General features: G+C 44.2%; 1 protein-coding gene across 5 annotated transcripts in view; it reads left to right on the top strand.

The window, feature by feature from the left end:
- The window catches only part of LRRC4C (leucine rich repeat containing 4C), a 1,242,711-nt gene that overhangs the window by 613,657 nt on the left and 605,174 nt on the right, over nt 1-23,880 (top strand). The gene's annotated exons all lie outside the window — the stretch shown is intronic.

The following is a 23,880-nucleotide window of genomic DNA, read 5'->3' as shown; positions in this document are numbered from 1 at the left end:
GTGTGTGGGCTCCATCGGACTGTTTCCGTCTGAATATCCGACCAACAAAGTTTTAAAGCAGGGCTATAAAATTTTCCGACAACATGATCCGATCGGACTTTGTCCCATCGTTTGTAGAGAATTGTAGAGAATTCCGATCGGACAAAGTGCCACGCATGCTCAGATCAAATTCCTAGACCAAAGCTATTGGCTACTAGCCTGAACGTAGTCCCATCGTAACGAAATAATGTCACCACGTTCTGAACGATCGGATTGTCCGACAACTTTGTCCGACCGTGTGTATGCAACAGTTTCGGACAAAATCTTTGGTTGTCAGAATGTCCGACCGTGTGTACACGGGCTAAGTGTTGTTTCCCTGAACGTCCAGCCTTCACAGGAATACATTTAGCTGTGGACAGTGCGGTCTGAAGTCAGTCTGTTGTCTTGGAGTAGGTACGGTGAAGGAGGAGGGAGAATCAGGGGAGTGCCTCGTCATCCTAGGCTATGGGGCTGTGTGTTTCTATTGCTATGTCCACTGAAGAGAATTAGTAAGGGAGAAAATATTGATGCTTATAAACAAATGTACGTTGCCTCTATTGTTCCCCATTAACACAATAATCATTAATAAAAATTAAGGTATATATATATTTCACCTGTCCACTCCACACCCTTCCTGGAATGCTCTTTTATTGGTATGAATGGATGCACGTGGGAGGGGCAGAGCTGAACAGGGAGGATGTAGAATTGAATCTGTGGTGCCAAGGTGGCCACACCATAAAGATCCCCATGGGCTGGGTACAGGTATATATCAGACTTGGAAGGGTGTTTGGACCTATTAAGGATAACTATACTGTAGCTTGATCCCAGTTTATTATAGCTCGGACCTTCATGCTTTCTGACACCTGCAAGGAAGCAAAGCTACAAGAGTTATACTAACTCACTCTCATCAGGAAAATACCACATGGTGGACACTAGACGGAGCTGATAATCATAGGAAATAAATACTCATTTACTCTATTGACTATATTGTGGTATTTTCCTGATTCACATTATTTTTATGAAGGAAAAACATCTGACCTAGAGAGAAAATAGCCTAATAATATTCGATTCTACAGACATTTGCACAGAACAAATGTACATGCCGTTTCGCAGGATGAATAGTTTTGGGAATTTTTTATTTTTTTTATAAACATACCCTTAACCCATTCTGGCATCCCTTTAAATGGGTCTTTACACCCGATCATGTGACCACTGCCATTCACTGTTACAGTGGTCGCATGACCAGGAGCCCCTTCCACAGGCTCCCTATCATGACTAGAGAATGAGACCTGTCAATGAAAGCATCAATGTCAGGACCTGGATCACCCGCTGGTGGCAATGTGCTTTCTAGAGCGGAAGGATTCTAGAGGCGATTCAGTTCGCATTGTGCGCTATACAAGTATTTCATTCATTCATTCATTCATTCATTCATTCCAGTGTCCACCAGCGAGTGTCTCCCAGCAGCCAGCAGGTTCTAGTTGTCACTTAGTTTCCACCTGATGCTGGCTGGTGGGAGGGTATTTAGGTCCTCCCCTATTAGTACCTCTCGCTCCAGTGTTTTTCTTTCTGCAAGATACTGCTAGTCATTATCCTGTTCCTGCTTCTGTCCTGTATGCTGTACCCTGCTGTCTTGTACCTGCTCTCCCTTGTTTCTGACCCCAGTGTTGGTTCCCCCTTTCCATCTGCTCCCCGCACCTCACAATTTCCCCTTGCTTTTTTGTTATCCACCTTTTGTATATAGTGAGTTGTTAGGCTTTCTGTTTGTAGGTTGATCATTCGGTATTACGTCACTGGGTTTTGGGGTCACTTATATTTTTGTTTGCTGTGTGCTGGTGTTTGGGTGGATTTTGTTTCATTGTAAATAAATCCCACTTAAAGAATACACAGTCTGGTCCCAGTTCCCTGAGTGTATCCACGCAGATCTGGCCATCTCTGCTGCTGATTGCTGACACTCACCATGCTGGGACTTTGTAGTGAGCGTACTCTAAGCATAGAAAATCCATGGACACATGTTTAAGGTGTGTGGGTGTTAAAGGCCACCCTCTTTATCTTTGCACATATGCATTACATGGATGGTAAGAAGTTATTGGCTTGTCAGTGCCGGGGGGGGGGGGGGCTTCACAAATGTTGGACTGTGCTTTGGACATCATTCACCCTTAAAGCGGTAGTAAACCGCACCAAAAAAAAATATTGGACCCAGGCCCCGGGTAGTATAAGTCATAATGTGCCATACTAGCACATTATTGCAAATTTACCTGAAAGTTAAGCCCTCCTAACGCTGTAGGTGCTTCCATCTGACCCAGTTTTCCTTCTGGGTTTTTGGGCTTTGGCCATACGAATGCCCGAGCCGTGATGATGTCTCTCCAATGCATGAGCATGGGAGTCACGGTTGTGGCACAGAGTTCTGAATGGACAGCACAGTCAATTCAGAGCCCAGTGCATGTGATGTTGATGACATTATTGGCTGTTGCTAAAGTAAATATCTCCTAAACAGTGCTCCTGCCTTTACACGCACATGAACTTTAATGGCATCCCTGTCTTAGTCCGTATGGTTCAATATTGGGTTGGCCCACCCTTTGCAGCTATAACAGCTTCAACTCTTCTGGGAAGGCCGTCCACAAGGTTTAGAAGTGTGTCTATGGGAATGTTTCACCATTCTTCCAGAAGCACATTTGTGAGGTCAGGCACTGATGTTGGACGAGAAAGCCTGGCTGGCACTCTCTCCTATAATTTATCCCAAAGGTGTTCCATCGGGTTGAGGTCAGGACTGTGTGCGGACCAGTCAAGTTCCTCCACCCTAAACTCGCTCATCCAAGTCTTTATGGACCTTGCTTTGTGCACTGGTCCAAATCATTTGGTGGAAGGGGGTTATGGTGTGGTGTTGTTTTTCAGGGGTCAGGCTTAGCCCCTTAGTTCCAGTGAAGAGAACTCTTAAGGCGTTGTCATACCAAGACATTTTGGACAATTTCATGCTCCTAACTTTGTGGGAACAGTTTGGGGACGGCCTCTTCCTGTTCCAACTTGACTGCGCACCATTGCAAAAGCAAGGTCCATAAAGACATGGATGGGAGAGTTTGGGGTGGAGGAACTTGACTGGTCTGCACTCAGTCTTGACCTCAACCAGATAGAACACATTTGGGATGAATTAGAGTGCAGACTGAGAGCCAGGCCTTCTTGTCCAACATCAATCCCTGACCTCACAAATGCGCTTCTGGAAGAATAGTCAAACCTTCCCATAGACACACTCCTAAACCTTGTGGACGGCCTTCCCAGAAGAGTTGAAGCTGTTATAGCTGCAAAGGGTGGGCCAACTCAATATTGAACCCTACGGACTAAGACCGGGATGCCATTAAAGTTCATGTGTGTGTAAAGGTAGGTGTCGCAATACTTTTGACAATATAGTGTATTTACTGTACCTATAGGTAAGCCTTTTTTATAGGTTTACCTATAGATAAAAATCAACCACATGAGTTTCATACCACAACTATCCAGCCCTAGGTGGTGGGGTGGTATTTTCTAGAAGATGTCTCTTTATTTTAACTGGGCAAAGTGAAAAATGTTCTTTAATTTGCAAATAATAAAAATAAATAATTATTGCAATATTTTATTTAGGAGATTTGCTGATTTTATTATAAATAGCCCTCCTGTCTCAGAAACTGGAAACAAAAAAAAAGTCAGTAGGTTTTTGTTTAGCCAGGGGCCTATGAAGCCTTGAACTGTAACTTAGGTAGGTTACCAAGGCTTCAGAATATCTCAGTTTGGTCCTTATAACCATTGATTAATGGTAGCCGAATTCATAGGTATTAAAAAGATCCACAATGCTGGCACTGTAAAGCCCTCGACTATGAAGACCTGATTCTTTTATGTGGCAGGATTAATATATACAACACAGAAAATCCAATCTTCTATAGAGGGAATGAAAAGAAAACAAAAATCTTCCCAGCGTGAGCTGGATAGAGCATGCCGGATTCCTGTATAGGAAACCTTCCATCCTCTCCACTCCTTTCATGGCGCTATTGGGAAGAATAATAACTTTCATCTCCTCATTAATAGTCTTCATTTGAATGTAGCTGTTCCGTACTGGAGCAGCGTGAGACCGCCTCGCCTACTATCACATAGCAGCAAACATCTGAAAAGAAGAGCACTTCAATTATTTTTCTAAAATAGAGTAAAGGCAATCACATGGGTCAAAGAAGATGCCGCGTGGCTTGTTGAACATCTAGGAGATGTCCTACAAAAAGCCCAATTTACACTATGCCCTTGTACACACGGTCGGACATTCCGATGGAAAATATCCGATCAGACCGTTGAGTCGGATAATCCGACCATGTGTGGGCTCTATCGGACTGTTTCCGTCGGAATATCCGACGGACAAAATTTTAGAGCTGGGCTATAAAACCTTTATATAACATGATCCGATCGGACTTTGTCCGATTGTGTGTAGAGAATTCCGATAGGACAAAGTGCCACGCATGCTCAGATCAAATTCCTAGACCAAAGCTATTGGCTACTAGCCTGAACATAGTCCCGTCCTAACGAAATAACGTCATCACGTTACGTACGATCGGATTTTCCGACAGCTTTGTCCGACCGTGTGTATGCAACACAAGTTTCGGACAAAATCCGTCGGACAAAATCCGAAGGATTTTGTTGTCGGAATGTCCGACCGTGTGTACAAGGGCTATGACGTTGTGCATTCAGGTATGTTGCGGCATGTACCACAAGTGCTGCTAAACTGAGAGAGAGCTGTGGATCGCTGTCCTTTGTATCTGGAGTCAGGCTGCAGGAGTTACCACACTTACCAGTTTTTTTTAAGTGCCATTTGACTGCAAGTGGCTCTTTAAGATACCAAAACCAACATACGGCCACTCTATATTGGAGGTAAAATAATTCTGGTAAGACTTGCTTGCATAACTCTGTCAGTGAGAAACACTTAAAGCCTTGGACTATATCTCCCTTTGTTCACCTTATTGGGACTGTTATATGAACATCTTAATTAGGGTGGCATAACTGAAGTCTTAAATACTATCACATACCTTGGTTGAAGTTGACAAGAGGGCTTCCCTTGCTGCTCTGGTCCAAGCACCCCTGAATGTGGTGACAGAAGGCTCAAAGAAGCACTGGTGCCGGTAGCTTGGTAGCAGGTGATAGCCACGGACAGAGATGTAGTCAAGGCGAGGCAAGACCATACACAGTGAGGCAGCAGTGTGGACAGGGAGGCCAAGCAGAACAAGGTCCATTAGCAGGCCAAGGCCTTTACCAGGGAAGAGACAGAAGCAAGGTCCAGTAGCAGGCCGAGTTCAGCACCAGGGAAGCAGGCAGAGAATAGTCAGAGGCAAGCCAAGGTCAGTATCCAGAATCCAGAGAACATGATCAGGAACAAACCGGGTCAGCAACTGAAGATTAGTCACCAAAAACAGGAACATGGGACATGGGACATGGGAAAGCTGAAGAACATCCTGCAATTAGCACACACCAGGATCTCCTTTACATAGGCAGCTTGGCGCCAATGCGTGTGGACATTAGACATGTGCAGAGTAAAATATTTCGTTTCGGAATTTCGTTTTCGTCTGAAAACTTAATTTATTTAGTTACTCCCGAAATTCGTTTTTATTTATTTCGTTTTTCGTTCAAAAATTGCATCCGTCCGAAAATCCACATGAATTACGGTCGAATCTGTCTTGGAAGGCTTATGGTGTCTGTCGAATGTATAAAGAAGATTGGACGGAGCTAACTATATAGCATACTTTAGAACCCTATTAAAGTCTATGGGACTCCAACGTTCAAAATCTAAAGTGCTAATTTTAAAGGCTAATTTGCAAGTTACTGTCCTAAAAAGTGTTTGGGGACCCGGGTCCTGCCCCAGGGGACATGTATCAATGCAAAAAAAAGTTTTAAAAACGGCCGTTTTTTCGGGAGCAGTGATTTTAATAATGATTAAAGTGAAACAATAAAAGTGTAATATTCCTTTAAATTTCGTAGGGGGGGGGTTGTCTATAGTATGCCTGTGAAGGGGCGCATGTTTCCCGTGCTTAGAACAGTCCCTGCACAAAGTGTCATTTATGCAGGAAAAAAAGTCCTTTAAAATCACTCGCAGCTATAATGAATTGTCGGCTCCCGTAATACAGAGAACACTCATTGAAAGTCATTGATAAAAAAATAAATAAATAAATAAATAAAAAAAAAAGCGTGGGGGTCCCCCAAATTCAATTACCAGGCCCTTCAGGTCTGGTATGGATATTAAGGAGAACCCTGCCTCAAATTTAAGAAAAAATTTGACGTGGGGTTCCCCCTAAATATCCATAACCAGACCCTTCAGGTCTGGTATGGATATTAAGGGGAACCCCGCGTCAAATTAAAGAAAAAATTGACGTGGGGTTCCCCCTAAAAATCCATACCAGACCCTTTATCCGAGCACGCAACCTGGCAGGCCGCAGGAAAAGAGGGGGGACGAGAGAGCGGCCCCCCCTCCCTCCTGAACCGTACCAGGCCACATGCCCTCAACATTGGGAGGATGCTTTGGGGGTCCGTGACCCCTCAAAGCACCTTGTCCCCATGTTGATGAGGACAAGGGCCTCATCCCCACAACCCTGGCCGGTGGTTGTGGAGGTCTGCGGGCGGGGGGCTTATCAGAATCTGGAAGCCCCCTTTAACAAGGGGACCCCCAGATCCCGGCCCCCCCCCTGTTTGAAATGGTAAGGGGGTACAAAAGTACCCCTACCATTTCACAAAGAAAGTGTAAAAAATGTTTAAATAAAACAAACACACTTTTTAAAAATTCCTTTATTAAAAATAAAAAAAGATTCCAGCGGCGGTAATCCACTCTTGCTATCCAGCGACGGACGGTCAGCTCTCCATCGATGTCTAATGTCATCCAGCGCAGCGCAGCATCCTTCTTCTGTCTCCTCCACGGAGACACTGGAGGCATTCCGGCGCTGACGTTTCTCATATACGGAGGGCGGGGCCACCCGTCACCTGACCCCGCCCCCCTCTGACGCAAGGGGAAACCCGGGGTTCCCCGTGACGTATGGGTGACCCCGCCCCCCTCTGATGTAACGGAAACCTGCCTGTGTTACATCAGAGGGGTGCGGGTCACCCCTACGTCACAGGGAACCCCGGGTTTCCCCTTGCGTCAGAGGGGGGCGGGGTCAGGTGACGGGTGGCCCCGCCCACCCTATATAAGAAACGTCAAGCCGCCGGAATGTCTGTAGTGTCTCCTCCACGGAGACAGAAGAAGGATGCTGCGCTGCGCTGGATGACATTAGACATCGATGGAGAGCTGACCGTCTGTCGCTGGATAGCAAGAGTGGATTACCGCCGCTGGAATCTTTTTTTTATTTTTAATAAAGGAATTTTTCAAAAGTGTGTTTGTTTTATTTAACCATTTTTTACACTTTCTTTGTGAAATGGTAGGGGTACTTTTGTACCCCCTTACCATTTCAAACAGGGGGGGGGCCGGGATCTGGGGGTCCCCTTGTTAAAGGGGGCTTCCAGATTCTGATAAGCCCCCCGCCCGCAGACCTCCACAACCACCGGCCAGGGTTGTGGGGATGAGGCCCTTGTCCTCATCAACATGGGGACAAGGTGCTTTGAGGGGTCACGGACCCCCAAAGCATCCTCCCAATGTTGAGGGCATGTGGCCTGGTACGGTTCAGGAGGGAGGGGGGGCCGCTCTCTCGTCCCCCCCTCTTTTCCTGCGGCCTGCCAGGTTGCGTGCTCGGATAAAGGGTCTGGTATGGATTTTTAGGGGGAACCCCATGTCAAATTTTTTTTACATTTGACGCGGGGTTCCCCTTAATATCCATACCAGACCTGAAGGGTCTGGTTATGGATATTTAGGGGGAACCCCACGTCAAATTTTTTCTTAAATTTGAGGCAGGGTTCCCCTTAATATCCATACCAGACCTGAAGGGCCTGGAAATTGAATTTGGGGGACCCCCACGCTTTTTTTTTTTATTTATTTATTTATTTTTTTATCAATGACTTTCAATGAGTGTTCTCTGTATTACGGGAGCCGACAATTCATAATAGCTGCGAGTGATTTTAAAGGACTTTTTTTCCTGCATAAATGACACTTTGTGCAGGGACAATTCTAAGCACGGGAAACATGCGCCCCTTCACAGGCATACTATAGACAACCCCCCCCCTACGAAATTTAAAGGAATATTACACTTTTATTGTTTCACTTTAATCATTATTAAAATCACTGCTCCCGAAAAAACGGCCGTTTTTAAAACTTTTTTTTGCATTGATACATGTCCCCTGGGGCAGGACCCGGGTCCCCAAACACTTTTTAGGACAGTAACTTGCAGAATCTTTTCTCTCTGTCAAATCTTTTTTCTCTGTCGAATATTTTCTCTATATAATCTTGGACTAATAGAGGTAAGGTTAAGCACATTCGACCACAGGTTCTATAGACAGATTGTTATCGTCAGAGTCATGTCGAATCTCCTATTCTATATCGAACTGTTGTAACAATGAAAACGAAAATAAAGCATTTATTTATGTCGGATCTTTTGTTTTTCGGATTTTGTGCTTTCGTTATCGTTTGTCAAAACGAAAACGAAAATAGCTGAAATTCGGACGAAAATGCATTCGGACGAAAACGAATGCACATGTCTAGTGGACATGCACGCAATGCATTCTAGCACACACCAAAGCGCCTACCTCTCAGTGAGTTCTGGATACTAGCCCAAACTCGTCTGTGTGCTGGTACATTTGCACTAGCTGCACGAGAATGAGCATTATCTGTATTATTTTCCTGACTCTATTACATCTATATTTATGTTCTGCACGTTTGCATGCTTTTGCACATTGCCATTGTTTGCACATTGGCCTTTTTTTGCACTTTTGGCGTATTTGCACATTGTCTTCAAATTTGTATGAAATGGGAGTATTTATATAATAATGTATGTTTTGTGTCATTTTTTTGCATATTTGCATACTTGCCAAAATATTTAGGGTGAATGTTATATATGCAAACTCTACGATTTGGATGTATTGTTGCAGACACTATATGTATTAGTTTGATCTTCAGGATTTTATGTTGAGAGAGTCTTTGTCCAGCTTTGATACAGAGCTTTCATGAGATTCTAGTCCTGTTTTTTTTTTTAACTCAGTCTGTGTCAAAAAGGGGCCCTGGATTGAGGAGTGTACCTAGGGATAGATAGGGATAGATTTGGGCTTTACTGTTTCACGAAGGTAGGGGGTTGGTATTCCAAGGGCTTTGTAGAGTCAGCTTCACCACCGGAAGAGCCAGAATTAGCAGACTTACTTCCACAAAGGGAACCATATGCTAAAGAGCATATGAAATGGCATGGCATGCTCCATATGGTCTCCAGTATGTAAGCACTGTTCTTTTGTTCTAAACTTGTGTTTGCTGATATATTTTTTCTTAGGGTTCAGAAATGGTTTGAAGACATTGGAATGTTGTTGTAATTGCCTATATATATATATATATATATATATATATATATATATATGTGTGTGTGTATATATATATATATATATATATATATATATATATATATATATATATATATATATATATATATATAAATATAAAAATGCCCTTTAAATAGTTGTATTACCGTCCTCTCCTGTTACTTGTTCCTAAGCAGTACCCTGAAAGATTTACCTTGTCTTGAGTTTCTCTGTGTCTAGGCACAACTTTGTTCTGAGCCTCATACCTGCAGGGTCAGATCAACAAGGCTCTGCTTCCTTGTTCTGCTAATCTCACTAGATTTAGAGTGTGATTCGGTGAGATCACAATGGTGGTGCTCACCATTCCCCTTGCTGGAGCGGAAGATGTATCTGCAATGTAAGGCTCTCTCTGCTTCTGCTTCATTCATTCGCTGGATCTTGGCATGTGGAAGAAAAGCCTTGCCTCTCTACCAAGATGGCAGCCTCCACAAACAGACACAGGAGACATATGGCACGGGTAAATCAGTAATGGGGAAAATGTCAGATGCAGGGAGCTTACACTGGTGCCAAAATTAAGCCAGGTCAGCTGGTTATCAAAATGAAGCCTGGAGCTGTATGTTTTGGGAATGGCCTGGAGGAGAGGGGTGCAGAAACTTGACTATAGCACTGGGGCCTTTGAGACCTGCAATACTTACATCTGAGTGGGCCCGAAGGTCATCGGGAGTTTAAAAATAGAGAGTCAGCAATTAAATGCTCATTAGCAATGAGTGACACTGGTCCCACACTGACCACATGGCACACTATGGACGTCATTTTCTAAACTTAGTCTGGATTGCCACATCTTCCCCCGATTGTGTTTCCCCCCACGGGTCAAGCGGGGGGGGGGGGGATCTGGTGGGAGCCAAATCTGTATCCTGGCTGGGTTGTGCCACTACATTTGTTTTGGTTTTATTATCATTGCCACATCAATTTGCATCTTTTCATGTATTGGACATGAAAGCAGTTCCAGCAAATGTCCTAAGGAAGCAAAGAAGTTCACAAAACGTGAAGACAGAAGCTAGCATGTCCAGTTGACATTTACTATCTAAGTGTTTCTGATGATGATTATTTTAATGGTGGATTTTTCACTATTGAAATATGAATAAAATTGTATATTTTATATAATCTGGTGTTTTTACGCTGTTAATAGGACATTAGCGAGGTGTATTTAAAGTTCCATCTTTAGTTTTTTTTTTTTGGGGGGGGGGGGGGGGTCTGGCTTACCATACATTGGGAGTTTTCCACTCCCAGTAAGTAAATGAGCAGATTTTGTCTTGCGGAATAGAAAGCCTGCATGACGAGGAGTTGCATTTGAAGCAACAAAATGCATCACTACTTGAACCAGATGTTTATTGTGCCCGTTGTTGGACTTTAAAAACTAGCTTCACTTTTTACAAAAAATAATAAATAGGGATGAGAGTAGGGGGTCACATCTGCACTATGTTACACGTTAGACCCTAAATATGGGGGTAACATGGTGCAAAAGGTGGAGTTGTCCTTTAAGTAAATCCAACAGAGTTCTTATTGGCCAAACCAACCATTTACTTACTTTAACTTATTAGTCAGAATCAATATTTTATTTGTATCTTTTTTTTTTTTTTTTTTGTATAGACATAAAACATACCTAATATTCATCAACATATATATATATATATATATATATCTATCTATCTATCTATCTATCTATCTATATATATATGTATGTGTGTGTGTGTGTATATGTATATATATATATATATATATATATATATATATATATATATATATATATAAATCAAAGACATAATTGATTAGGCTTGTGCAATTAGTTTTGTAACAAATCGAAATTCGGACGAATTTTGCATCTTTCGGACATTCGGATGCATCCGAATGTCCAAATAAAAAAATAACGAATTACAATGAATACGAAAGAAATATAACGAATGAATTCGAATGAATTCGACATGATTCGGTAATTCTTTAAAGATCTAATGAAACAAAAGGTCAGCTCAAAGTAAATATTATAGTCCAATCAGCTAATTAATTTTGTGCCGGAGGATGGATTACTGGCATTCCTGAGAACTGAGTTAGAAGGGTGTTGTATTGTATTTGAGCCGAGGAGAAGAGACGTTGTCATTGTGTGTGTTAAAAGATTCAATAAACAAACGACTTTCCAAACTACGAATCATTATCACGAATGTCTATTCATACATAAATAGCGAATTTCAACGAATACGAACGAATGAATTCGACACTCTACGAATAATAACGAATTATCCGAAAACGTATTAACGTAACATAACGAATATAACAGAATGAAATTATGTATTTTACGAATGACAACGAACCGAAACTAAACAAAATTTTCCGTTGTGCACAAGTCTATAATTGATCACTCCTCGAATATACCTTCTACAAAGCTTTCAAAGTTCTTCATAAAAAACAAGCTCATATTTCCTTACGCCATCAATCTCGCTCCCTCAAACAATCCCCACTCAACCATCAAACTCCAAATACAAATTAAGCACTCCTCATTACAGAATCAATATTTTTAAAGTGATCTTTTTGCCGCGCTTCCTCTATGGTAACGGCAACTCATCTACATCCCTAGACACCAGTTTTGAAATCCTGACTCCCTAATCACATTGTTCATATGGCCAGGCAAGCCGGCAGGAATAATTGCTAGGGGGTTAAACTACAGCTGCCCCCGTCTGATGGAGGACTGGCTATGCCCAGCCTTCAAACATATTATTTTGCATCCCAACTGACTCATGCGCACCAGAGAATTCACCCAGATACAAATAATGCAGCTACGGCCCTAGAGGCGGCGATTCTTACGATATGAGTCCTTGCAAAACCTTATTAATCAGCAGTCTACACAAGGCCAGGAGGGAACTAAGGTTCTTGATATGGCATTACCGGTCTTTAAAGCTTCTCATTTAATCCCAGCTGGTGACGCTGGCATTATATTTCCCAAAGCTTCGCTGTGGCATAATCCATGTCTTTGCAAATTCCACTCCTAGGAGGATGGTCTGTTCTGGGCCAGATACGGGGTAAAGACTGTCGCAAAATTGTATCAAGTTTTCATTTTTCATTCTTATGCCGCGTACACACGAGCGAATTGTCCGGCGTACTTAGTCCACCGAAACGCATTTCAGTGGACAATTCGATCGTGTGTGGGCTTCAGCGGACTTTTCCAGCGTAAAGTCCGGCGGACTTAGAAAGTATTTTTGCAGTCCAATCTTCCCGCCGGACTTGGGTTTCAGCGGACAATACGTTCGTCAGTATGCTAGTACAGCGGACTAAGAATGACGCATGCTCAGAAGCAAGTACGAAAAAGGAAGCTATTGGCTACTGGCTATTGAACTTCATTTTTCTAGTCCCGTCGTACGTGCTGTACGTCATCGCGCTAGCAAACGCCGGACTTTCTGTGTGTCCATGTGTTGCCAAGTCTGTTCGGTAGAAAGTCTGCCGAACTATCCGCCGGATTGTTTGCCGGACTAAGTACGCCGGACAATTCGCTCGTGTGTACGCGGCATTAGTTATTAGTCACAGCATCTCTGCCTTGGTTGGGGTGCTCAACGGTCCTTCTTTTCACTTAATATGTTACCTTGCATGGACAGTTGAACCCATCATTCTAAGTCACCTATTTATTGTTTACAGACCACTACAGGGATTCATGCCACTACCCATGTACAATATTTACGGATTCACTCGGATATGGATGCTTTCTGCGTCTTTCTGCGTCTTCCTTCCCATCTTGTTCCTTGGGGTCCGGTTAGATTTCCGCCACCTCAGCCCCCAGGCTGGACGTTATTTTTGGTGCCCCCTACCCGCTAGGCTGCTAGGCTGTCCCTTCCCCCTCTTCCCCAACAATTGAGCTGATATGTAAGTATTGGACTATGTTCCTGTGTCACTTCGTATTTGGATTACGCCCACTATGTTTGACCTTGGTTCTTTTTACTATCTTTAGACACCATTTTTCTGTATCTACTGCTGAGGAAGTGGAGACTAATTCACGAAACGAGTTATAGGATGCTGTGAAATGTTTGGATTGTTTTACCATCCGCCATATGCAAATTCTGCTACTTGGTGTTATGATGCTATGTTGTAAATGTACTCAATTTTATGTCTGCCATAGTTCAGCTCAATGCAATGTTTTTATCCAGACTCTGTTGGAACATTTTACTGCATATTATGTAATAAACTCACACAAGCTATACTGTGTTGTATATCCTATGTGTTTAGTCTATATAGTGATTGGCCTCATTTAAAGTCCCTCTGACCAACATTCTCTCTCTTTCTGTCACAATTGTATTAAGAGGGGATTCATCTTTTGTGGATTTTCAGTGTGAGTACCATATACCTGGCATTGCATTGTGCTGATATCTGCAGATATGGTGGCTGCTTAATTCGGGTTGTCTAATGTTTCCTTCCGTGTTTCCAGGCTTGAGCAGATGCTTTCTCAAGTAGAGCATTCCAAACTTACTTCTGTTTATTACAACTCCCTGATACACACTACTACCCAACGCCTTTAGAGAACTGCATTGGATTGGCGATGGGACATGCCTGATCTCACAGAGGAAGTGTGGCAGGAAGTCTTGCCCTTACAACCCCCTACGGTCATCTCCAGGGCTTTTTTTCTCAGAGAATAGGTGCAGGTACTCCCCCTTTCTGATTTACCCCTTTTCTTCCCACCCTTCCCACCTCTGAGCTAAGTAGTTTGCATGGAATTTGAAAATAAATGTCAATAAAATAGGTCCCCTGCAGTCAGCAACCATAGACCCCCATCCCATCAACAATCGATCCCCTGGGAATAATATATACCCTAAGCAACAATAGATGCCCCTGGAAAAAAGACATCTGCCCAGCAATAATAGGTCCCTTACGGCAACTATAGATTCCCCAGCAACAATAGATCCCTCCCAGCAACAATAGAGCCCCCCCCCCAGCAACAATAGATCCACCCAGCAACAATAGATCGCTGGAGCAACAATAGATCCCTCCCATTAACAATAGATCTCCCCAGCAACAATATATCACTCCCAGCAACAATAGATCCCCCAGCACCAATAGATCACCCCACAAGAAAATACCCCCAGCACCAATAGATCTCCCAGCACCCAGCATCAATATACTCTCCAGCAGCCAGAAACAGAAGCCCCCTCCCTCAACAGTAGATCTCTCCCATCAACAATTGACCCCCCCCCAAAAAAACAATAGATCCCCCCCACTAGCAGTAAAACACTTCAAGTAGTCCAAAAATAAAGTTGTGCTCTATATTTTCCAGCGGCCGTTTACAGCGCGATCAGTGTGCCCAATGAGAGATGATCTCATATGTAAACATATGAGATCATCTCTCATTGCCGGCTTTCCCTCCTCACACAGACAGCGTGTGAGGAGGGAGAGGTGAACGGCTGCAGCGGCCGTTAGTAGGTAAAAGAAAACATAAAATAAATGTCACTGCCATCTGTCCCCACTGCAATCTGTCCCCACTGTCATCTGTTTCCACTGTCACCTGTCCCCACTGCAATCTGTCCCCACTGCCATCTGTCCCCACTGCCACCTGTCCCCACTGCCACCTGTCCCCACTGCCATCTGTCCCCACTGCCACCTGTCCCCACTGCAATCTGCCCCCACTGCAATCTGCCCCCACTGCCACCTGTCCCCACTGCCATCTGTCCCCACTGCCATCTGTCCCCACTGCCACCTGTCAGTGCCATCTGTCCCCAGTGCTAGCTGTCAGTGCCATCTGCCCCAGTGCCACCTGTCAGTGCCATCTGTCCCCAGTGCCACGTATAAGTGCCATCTGTCATCAGTGCCACGTATAAGTGCCATCTGTCATCAGTGCAACATCAGTGCCACGTGTCATCAGTGCCACATAGTGGCATCTGTCATCAGTGCCATATCAGTGTCACATGTCATCAGTGCCACATATCAGTGCCATCTGTCATCAGTGCCACCTGTCAATGTCACGTGCCATCTGTTATCAGTGTCACGTGTCCCCACTGCAATCTGTCCCCACTGCAATCTGTCCCCACTGCCATCTGTCCCCACTGCCACCTGTCCCCACTGCAATCTGTCCCCACTGCCATCTGTCCCCGCTGCCACCTGTCCCGACTGCCATCTGTCCCCACTGCCATCTGTCTCCACTGCCATCTGTCCCCACTGCCACCTGTCAGTGCCATCTGTCCCCAGTGCCAGCTGTCAGTGCCATTTGCCCCAGTGCCACCTGTCAGTGCCAGCTGTCCCCAGTGCCACGTATAAGTGCCATCTGTCATCAGTGCCACATCAGTGCCACGTGTCATCAGTGCCACATAGTGGCATCTGTTATCAGTGCCATATCAGTGTCACGTGTCATCAGTGCCACGTATCAGTGCCATCTGTCATCAGTGCCACCTGTCAATGTCACGTGTCATCTGTTATCAGTGTCACGTGTCATCAATGCCACGTATCAGTGCCATCTGTCATCAGTGTCACATGTCAGTGCCACCTATTAGTGCCACCTGTCATCAGTGCCACGTATTAGTGATATCTGTCATCAGTGCCACGTATTAGTGCCACGTGTCATCAGTGCCACGTATTAGTGCCACATGTCATCAGTGCCACGTATAAGTGCCACATGTCATCAGTGTCACCTGTCATCAGTGCCACATCAGTGTCACGTGTCATCAGTGCCATGTATCAGTGCCATCTTTCATCAGTGCCACGTCAGTGTCACTGTCCTGGTGCTCCAGGGCCTTCAAAAGTGTAATAGGTAGTCACAAAGTTAGATGTGTAATTTATGCTCCTAGAACACCTGATGGCGCTCCCTGCATGTTGGGCCTCTCTATGTGGCCAGGCTGTGGAAAAGTCCCACACATGTGGTATCGTAATACTCAGGAGGAGTAGCAGAATTTATTTTGGGGTGTCATCTGTGGTATACATACCATGTGAGAGAAATAACCTATTAAAAATGACAATTTTGTGAAAAAAAATCTTCATTTTGCAAAGAATTGTGGGAAAAAATGACAACATCAAAAACCTCACCATGCCTCTTACTAATTACCTTGGAATGTCTACTTTCAAAAAAGGGGTCATTTGGGGGGTATTTGTACTTTCCTGACTTGTTCGGGTGTCAAGAAAGGAGATAGGCCACCAGTACATCAGATGTGATCAATTTTGTATGATTCACACCACAGCTTGTAGACTCTCTAACTTTCACAAAGACCAAATAATATCCACTCATTTGGGTTATTTTTACCAAAGATATGTAGCAGTATAAATTGTGGCTAAAATGTATGAAGACAAATTAATAATTTGCAACATTTTATCACAGAAACAAAGAAAAATGCTTTTTGTTTCAAAATTTTCAGTCTTTTTTCATTTATAGCGCAAAAAATAAAAAAACCCCAGAGGTGATCAAATACCACCAAAAGAAAGCTCTATTTGTGGGAAAAAAAGGACAAGAAATTAATTTGGGTACAGTGTTACATGACTGAGTAATTGTCATTCAAAGTGTGAGATCACCGAAAGCTGAAAATTGGTCTGGTCACGAGGGGGGTTTAAGTGCCCAGTTGTTAAGTGTTTAATATGTTTTGTTTAGACTATTGCTGAACTTTGGCAATGGATGTATTGTTCATAAAAAAAAAACTTTAATAAACGTAACCCTTTAAAAAAAATAAAAAAAATACAAAATAAAACATTTACTCTCCAACTTTTTCCCAGCGTGATATAAATAATAAAAATAAAGAATATGATTGCTATGATCAACGAGCACACAGTCCCGCTTGCACCTTGGTAAATACCACCCACTCTGTATTAGTACCTGATGCACCATTTACAGACATGTCAGTAAATTAGTAATTTGTCTATACACTGCCTGACATTGCTTGGAATTTCACCAGTCGTCTTTCGTTTCCCTCTTATAACGGCGTGAACTTCAATCGCCCTCGGGGTGATTTCCAACAAAACAGACTTCAGCATGGTTTAATTATATTACAGTGACATTTGGCTCCTTCAGACATCTTTGGATTTGCAAGGCTTATGGATTCCATCAATGCTGTGCCCAGGTTTTATGGAACTTGATGAAAAAGACCGGCGTTCTGTTTTTTTTTTTTTGTTTTTTTTTGCCTCTCTCCATTGCCTGTGATTTTCGTGTTTGAGAGATTACAGAGCAACCCCAGGCACCGCTGATAATTTCATCCGAAAAAAAATAAAAAATTAAAATGTTGTAGCTGGGCTACAATTATCAAGTTCATTGAGATCACCTTAAAACCAGAACTCCAGCGAAAATAAATAAATCATTAACCATTCTGCTGCCAACAATGTCGGGAGTTTGTTTACAACTCATTTGGCGTTGGACCACAACGTTTAAGATGCTGAACTCCTAAAGCGGGGCTCCAGCCCCCCTCCCCCCTTCAAAAATGAAAAGTCAGTGGCTACAAATACTGTAGCCGCTGACTTTTAATATTAGGACACTTACCTGTCCAGTGAACCCACGATGTTGGCACCCCAGGTGATTTTTCCGATTGGCTCTCGGGTATTGCCGCCGCCATTTGTGGTAAGGGAAGCATGCTGCACTTTCCAACTGGCCCGACAGCAGAGGAAGGAGGGGGGGGGGGGCGAACTTCCGGAGGACCTCGCCGCATCTTGCCGCAGCCAGGTCTCTCAGAAGCGGGGACAGATACCTGTCAAAAACAGGTGCCCGTTCCCCCCTCCCCCCTCCCCCCTGAAAGGTGCCAAATGTGGCACAGGAGGGGGTGAGGAAGCAAACAAGCATAGCTTTAAGGGTTAGGGTTAGCCAGTGATGTCACAATGGGTGGGGCAACCAGGTGACCATGGGCGTCCGCACGGGGAGGGGGGACGAGTGCCTCCCCTGGAATTGGCAAGGTGTATGGTCCCAGTGGCGGCTGCATCGCTATGGGGGTGCGGGAGGGGGCGGACCGCCCCCGGGTGACACCAGTCAGATGTAGATGTAGCAGGTGCTGATGAACCCCCCCCCCCCATATATGAAAATATGTCAGCAGCAGCACTGTGATAGGGGAGAGCTACGGGCCGCTGTCAGGATGTTTCCCCCGCTCGACCCCCCTCCCCCCCTTTTCATGTTGGCAGCACGGGAGAAGAGAAAGCTTCCTGCATGTTCTTCTTTCCTCCTCATTGGCCACAGTGGAGGGCCAAGCAGAAGAAACTGGAGGGGCATCATGGGAAATGTATTCCCGGAGATTGGTGGCATAATTGTACTCTGTAGGGAGCTGGCTACAGTCCCCAGCATGCACTCTGCTGGGGGGGGGGGGGAGAAAACCCAGAAACAAGCTGAGGATTGCTACAATGTAGCAGTTACAGGGACATGGAAAAAGAAAGAGAAGACTGTGCTAGAGGAACTAATAGCCCCAGCACCACCAGATAAAGCCACAAGAGCCACGCTATACCCACCAATGTTGTATCCTAGCCTAGGCCGACAAGTCCCAGGCCTAGGGCAGCACTTTGCAGGGGGGCAGCACGGAAAGAGTCCCCGCCGGCTTGTGCTACACTGTTAGTGCAGCGGGAGTCTTATGGGGCGGACTGGGCTGAGAGGCAAAATAGTCTATCACCCCCATTAAGCAGTTCCCCAGATTTAATTATGCGGGGGGCAGGGGGCGCTGCTTCTAATTTTGAATGTCCTATCATCCTGGACCACAAACCTTCCTCACTGGGCGATATGTTTTCTGCTGCACCATTGGCATGGTTATATCTTCTTAGTCCTCTCCATCAAATTATCAGAAATTTGTGCTTAAAGTAGAACTATGGGCAACACTTTTTTTTTTTTTCATTTTGGATAGAATAAGGGAGGGTTATAGCCCCTATCAGTTTATTTTTTTTACCATCCCTGTCCCATTGCAGAGATTTCCCTTCCCTTCCTGCCCCATAGTGAGAGGGAAGTGAGAGGAAATCTATGCAAATTAAGGGAATCCATTGCTGCCACGGGCCCTCAGAACTAGTGTCCCCACTCAAAAATTTCAGGGCGGGTCTTAAACTGCAAGGGGTGTGGTCTCGACAGGAAGGGGTGGGTCATTTTTAAATTATACGGTGCACGAGTTTAGTCAGGCCTAGGGAAGCACAAAACCTAAGTACACTACTGGTATCCACACCACCAGAGAGAGAGCCACTCTCTACCGCACCACCAGAGAGAGCCACGGGAGCCACGCTGTACCCATACCACCAGAGAGAGAGAGAGACTCCTCTTTTTTAGGTCTGGTGGTGCGACGGGCATCTAATTGACATTGGATGGGGGTCTTTATTTTTTTTTAAATAAAGGAATTGTCAAAAACTGGGTATGTGTTTTTATTTCTTTTTGACACTTTCTTTTGGTGAATGAGTAGGGGTACAGTACCTTATACTCATTCACATGGAGGGTGGGATTGGGGGGCCCCTTTGTTAAAGGGGGCTTCCAGATTCTGATAAGCCCCCTGCCAACAGACCCCCACAACCACAGCCCAGGGTTGTGGGGAAGAGGCCCTTTTCCCCATCAACATGGAGACAAGGTACTCCATGACAAGCATATTGAGGGAATGTGGCCTGGTATGATTCAGGTGAAGGGGGCCACTTTCTTGTCCCCTCCCTTTCTTGACCTACCGGGCTGAGTCTGGTATTGATGGTAAGGGTCTGGTATGGATTTTGAGGGACACCCCACGCAGTTTATTTTAAAATTTTGGTGTGGGGTTCCCCTTAAAATCCATACCAGAGCCGAAGGGCCTGGTATGTATTGGGAGGAGACTCCACTTCCTTTTTTTTTTTTCATAATTTTTAATTGCTGGCATGTTTTCTTTACATTCAGCTGTCAGCAGGGAACCAGAATCCCACGCCTTAGCAACCAGCTTAATGCGATAAATTACTGCATATATATATATGTGGTAATTACATATATAGTTACATAGTAGGTGAGGGTGAAAAAAGACACAAGCCCATCAAGTTCAACCTATGTGTGTGATTATATGTCAGTATTACATTGTATATCCCTGTATGTTGCGGTCGTTCAGGTGCTTATCTAATAGTTTCTTGAAACTATCAATGCCCCCTGCTGAGACCACCGCCTGTGGAAGGGAATTCCACATCCTTGCCGCATTTACAGTAAAGAACCCTCTACGGAGTATAATGTTAAACCTTTTTTTTTTTTTTTAATGAGTGGCCACGAGTCTTGTTAAACTCCCTTCTGTGAAAAAGTTTTATCTCTATTGTGGGGTCACCAGTACGGTATTTATTCATTGAAATCATATCCCCTCTCAAACGTCTCTTCTCCAGAGAGAATAAGTTCAGTGCTCGCAACCTTTCCTCATAAATAATGTCCTCCAGACCCTTTATTAGCTTTGTTGCCCTTCTTTGTATTCGCTCCATTTCCAGTAAATCCTTCCTGAGGACTGGTGCCCAGAACTGGACAGCATATTCCAGGTGAGGCCGGACCAGAGTCTTGTAGAGCGGGAGAATTATCGTTTTATCTCGGGAGTTGATCCCCTTTTTAATGCCAATATTCTGTTTGCTTTGTTAGCAGCAGCTTGGCATTACTGAGCCTATCATCTACTAGGACCCCCAGGTCCTTTTCCATCCTAGATTCCCCCAGAGGTTCTCCCCCAGTGTATAGATTGCATTCATATTTTTGCCACCCAAATGCATTATTTTACATTTTTCTACATTAAACCTCATTTGCCATGTAGGTGCCCACCCCATTTATTTGTTCAGATATTTTTGCAAGGTTTCCACATCCTGCGGAGAAGTTATTGTCCCGCTTAGCTTAATATCGTCCGCAAATCAGAGATTGAACTGTTTATCCCATCCCCATCCTCCAGGTCGTTTATAAACAAAATAAACAGGATTGGTCCCAGCACAGAACCCTGGGGGACTCCACTACCCACCCCTGACCATTCCGAGTACTCCCTATTTATCACCACCCTCTGAACTCGCCCTTGTAGGCAGTTTTCAATCCATGTACTCACCCTATGGTCCATGCCAATGGACCTTATTTTGTACAGTAAACGTTTATGGGGAACTGTGTCAAATGCAATTCCTATCGGGAAAACCGTTCGTCTGTATGCTGGTCCGACGGACCAAATACGACGCAAGGGCAGCTATTGGCTACTGATTATTGAACTTCCTTTTCTAGTCCCGTCGTATGTCATCGCGTTCCAAATGAACGGACTTTGGTCCGTTCGTGTGTGGGCAGGTCCGTTTGGTCGGAAGTCCGTCGGAACTTCGTCGGTAAGACCGTTGGACCTTTTCTGCCGGAAAGTCCGGTCGTGTGCACGCGGCATAAGTGTAATTTCTGGCTGCTGCGCCATTCCTCTACTATCTCAATGAGTCCCTTCTGACAAGTTTTCCTGACACCAAGAGTATAATGGTGACAGGGGAAGGAGGGAATCCTAGCACACAGCCTGTGATTGACAGCCTCTGTTACATTCATGTATGCTGTGTGAAGGAGGGTGTGTCCCTTCTCTCCAATCAGCTCTCACAGCTATCCTCACAGAGCTCTGCAGAATGTAATTTCAGCTCTGTGCCCCCTGTTTTCTGACAGCTCCTACAAGCTTTATAAATTCTGCACTTTAAATGAATGTAGAGAAGAAAAGACTGCAGATGCACAGGTACAACTTATGTAGGAGGATTTGTTTCATCTCTGTGTATCACCTGAGGACAGTAACTTATCTGTGTATATGTAGGCATTGGTGCTCAACCTCTGGAAACCCAGATGTTGCAAAACTACAAATCCCATCATGCCTCTGCCTTTGGGAGTCATGCTTGTACCTGTTTGCAATGCCACATGGGACCTGTACCTATCAAGATTGCTATGCCTCTTGGGACTTGTAGTTCCGCAACAGCTGGAGGGCCACAGGTTGAGCACCCATGGTGTTAGGGTTTATAACCACTTTAACCCATTGGCGCCAGCCGCACGCAAATATGTGGCCTCTTGGCAGGTGGGCCTTGGTGGTATACAGCTTAGCCAAGAGCGTGTGCCCTGTACACTCCCAGGACAGTTAATGGCAGCTAATGTAAAGCTCACAATCGCTGCTTGCAATCGTAAGGTTTCCAATCATGTGACCACCATGAAAGCCAATCATGGTGTTCACATGACCATAAACCCCATCTCCTGCCATCCTAAAACCCTTAAAGGGCTGGAAGGCGCCGACTCAAAGAGATTAAGGTGGGGTAGTCCATAGGAGAAAAAAAACAATAAGTTAGAGTTCTACTTTAACCCTCCAGCATCTACCATTGAAATATCAATGCTAGGTAGACCGCCCCTTTAAATGAGAAATATTCAACTACGACTGGCACATACCTTTAGGAATCTGGCCCAGGCCATTTAGTCTCATTTAATTGAATTCTATAGCATTCACAATAAATCAATATTCTTACCCTGGCCCCGCACACACCAATCGTGTCAGCCAATTACAGCAGCCAAGTAATCATTCCAAACAGCCTGCGTGCCGTTGGGTTTGATTGGATTTCAGCAGGTAGAGAGGGAAATCTGATTGGTTGGTGATGATCCTAGTTGGCTGCAGTGTTTTTATCAGATGACTCGTGGAGGAGCCAAAAGAAGAAATGAAAAGGATTATACAGTCCGGTCGGTCTACCTTTTATTTACTGGAACAACGCTGGTGAGCCCTAGTTATACCGAAAAATGCTAAATACTGTCACTTTAGACAATCTTATTTTTTACTGGTTCATTCAACTCCCAGGACTCCGGTGGACACATTTCTTGTTTCAGTATGTGACCTTTCCTCCCTGCCAATCTACAATATTAAAGCCCAATTTTGCTTCACCAAAGGTGATACTGTCCTTTAATTCTTTCCATGCTGGATCATTGTAAAAATCAAATAGTATATATATATATATATATATATATATATATATATATATATATATGTGTGTGTGTGTGTGTGTATATGTATATATATATATATATATATATATATATATATATATATATATATATATATATATATATATATATATATATATATATATATGTGTGTGTGTATATATATATATATAATATTACCACACGCACATGAACTTTAATGGCTTCCCAGTCTTAGTCCGTAGGGTTCAATATTGAGTTGGCCCACCCTTTGCAGCTATAATACTTCTTGGAAGGCTGTCCACAAGGTTTAGAAGTGTGTCTATGGGAATGCTTGACCATTCTTCCAGAAGTGCATTTGTGAGGTCAGGCACTGATATTGAATGAGAAATCCTGGCTCGCAGTCTCCGCTCTAATTCTAGCCAAAGGTGTTCTGTTGGATTGAGGTCAGGACTCTGTGCAGGCCATTCAAATTCCTCAACCCCATTCCTCCACAGAGCAGCTATGCATCTCCCCCTTCTGCTGCCCATTCACAGAAGCCTTTGTATTTTTGAATGTGTTCTCGTAATACAAAGGCTTCTTTAAATGGCCAGAAGGAGGGGAGGGTGGGAATAGCA

This window comes from Lithobates pipiens, unplaced genomic scaffold (genome assembly GCF_037356315.1).
Source record: "Lithobates pipiens isolate NorthernLeopardFrog02 unplaced genomic scaffold, aLitPip1_a1.2 Scaffold_10, whole genome shotgun sequence".
Classification (NCBI taxonomy): Eukaryota; Metazoa; Chordata; class Amphibia; order Anura; family Ranidae; genus Lithobates; species Lithobates pipiens.
The sequence above is the reverse complement of the archived record's forward strand: the minus strand, read 5'-3'. Positions and strand labels throughout refer to the sequence as shown.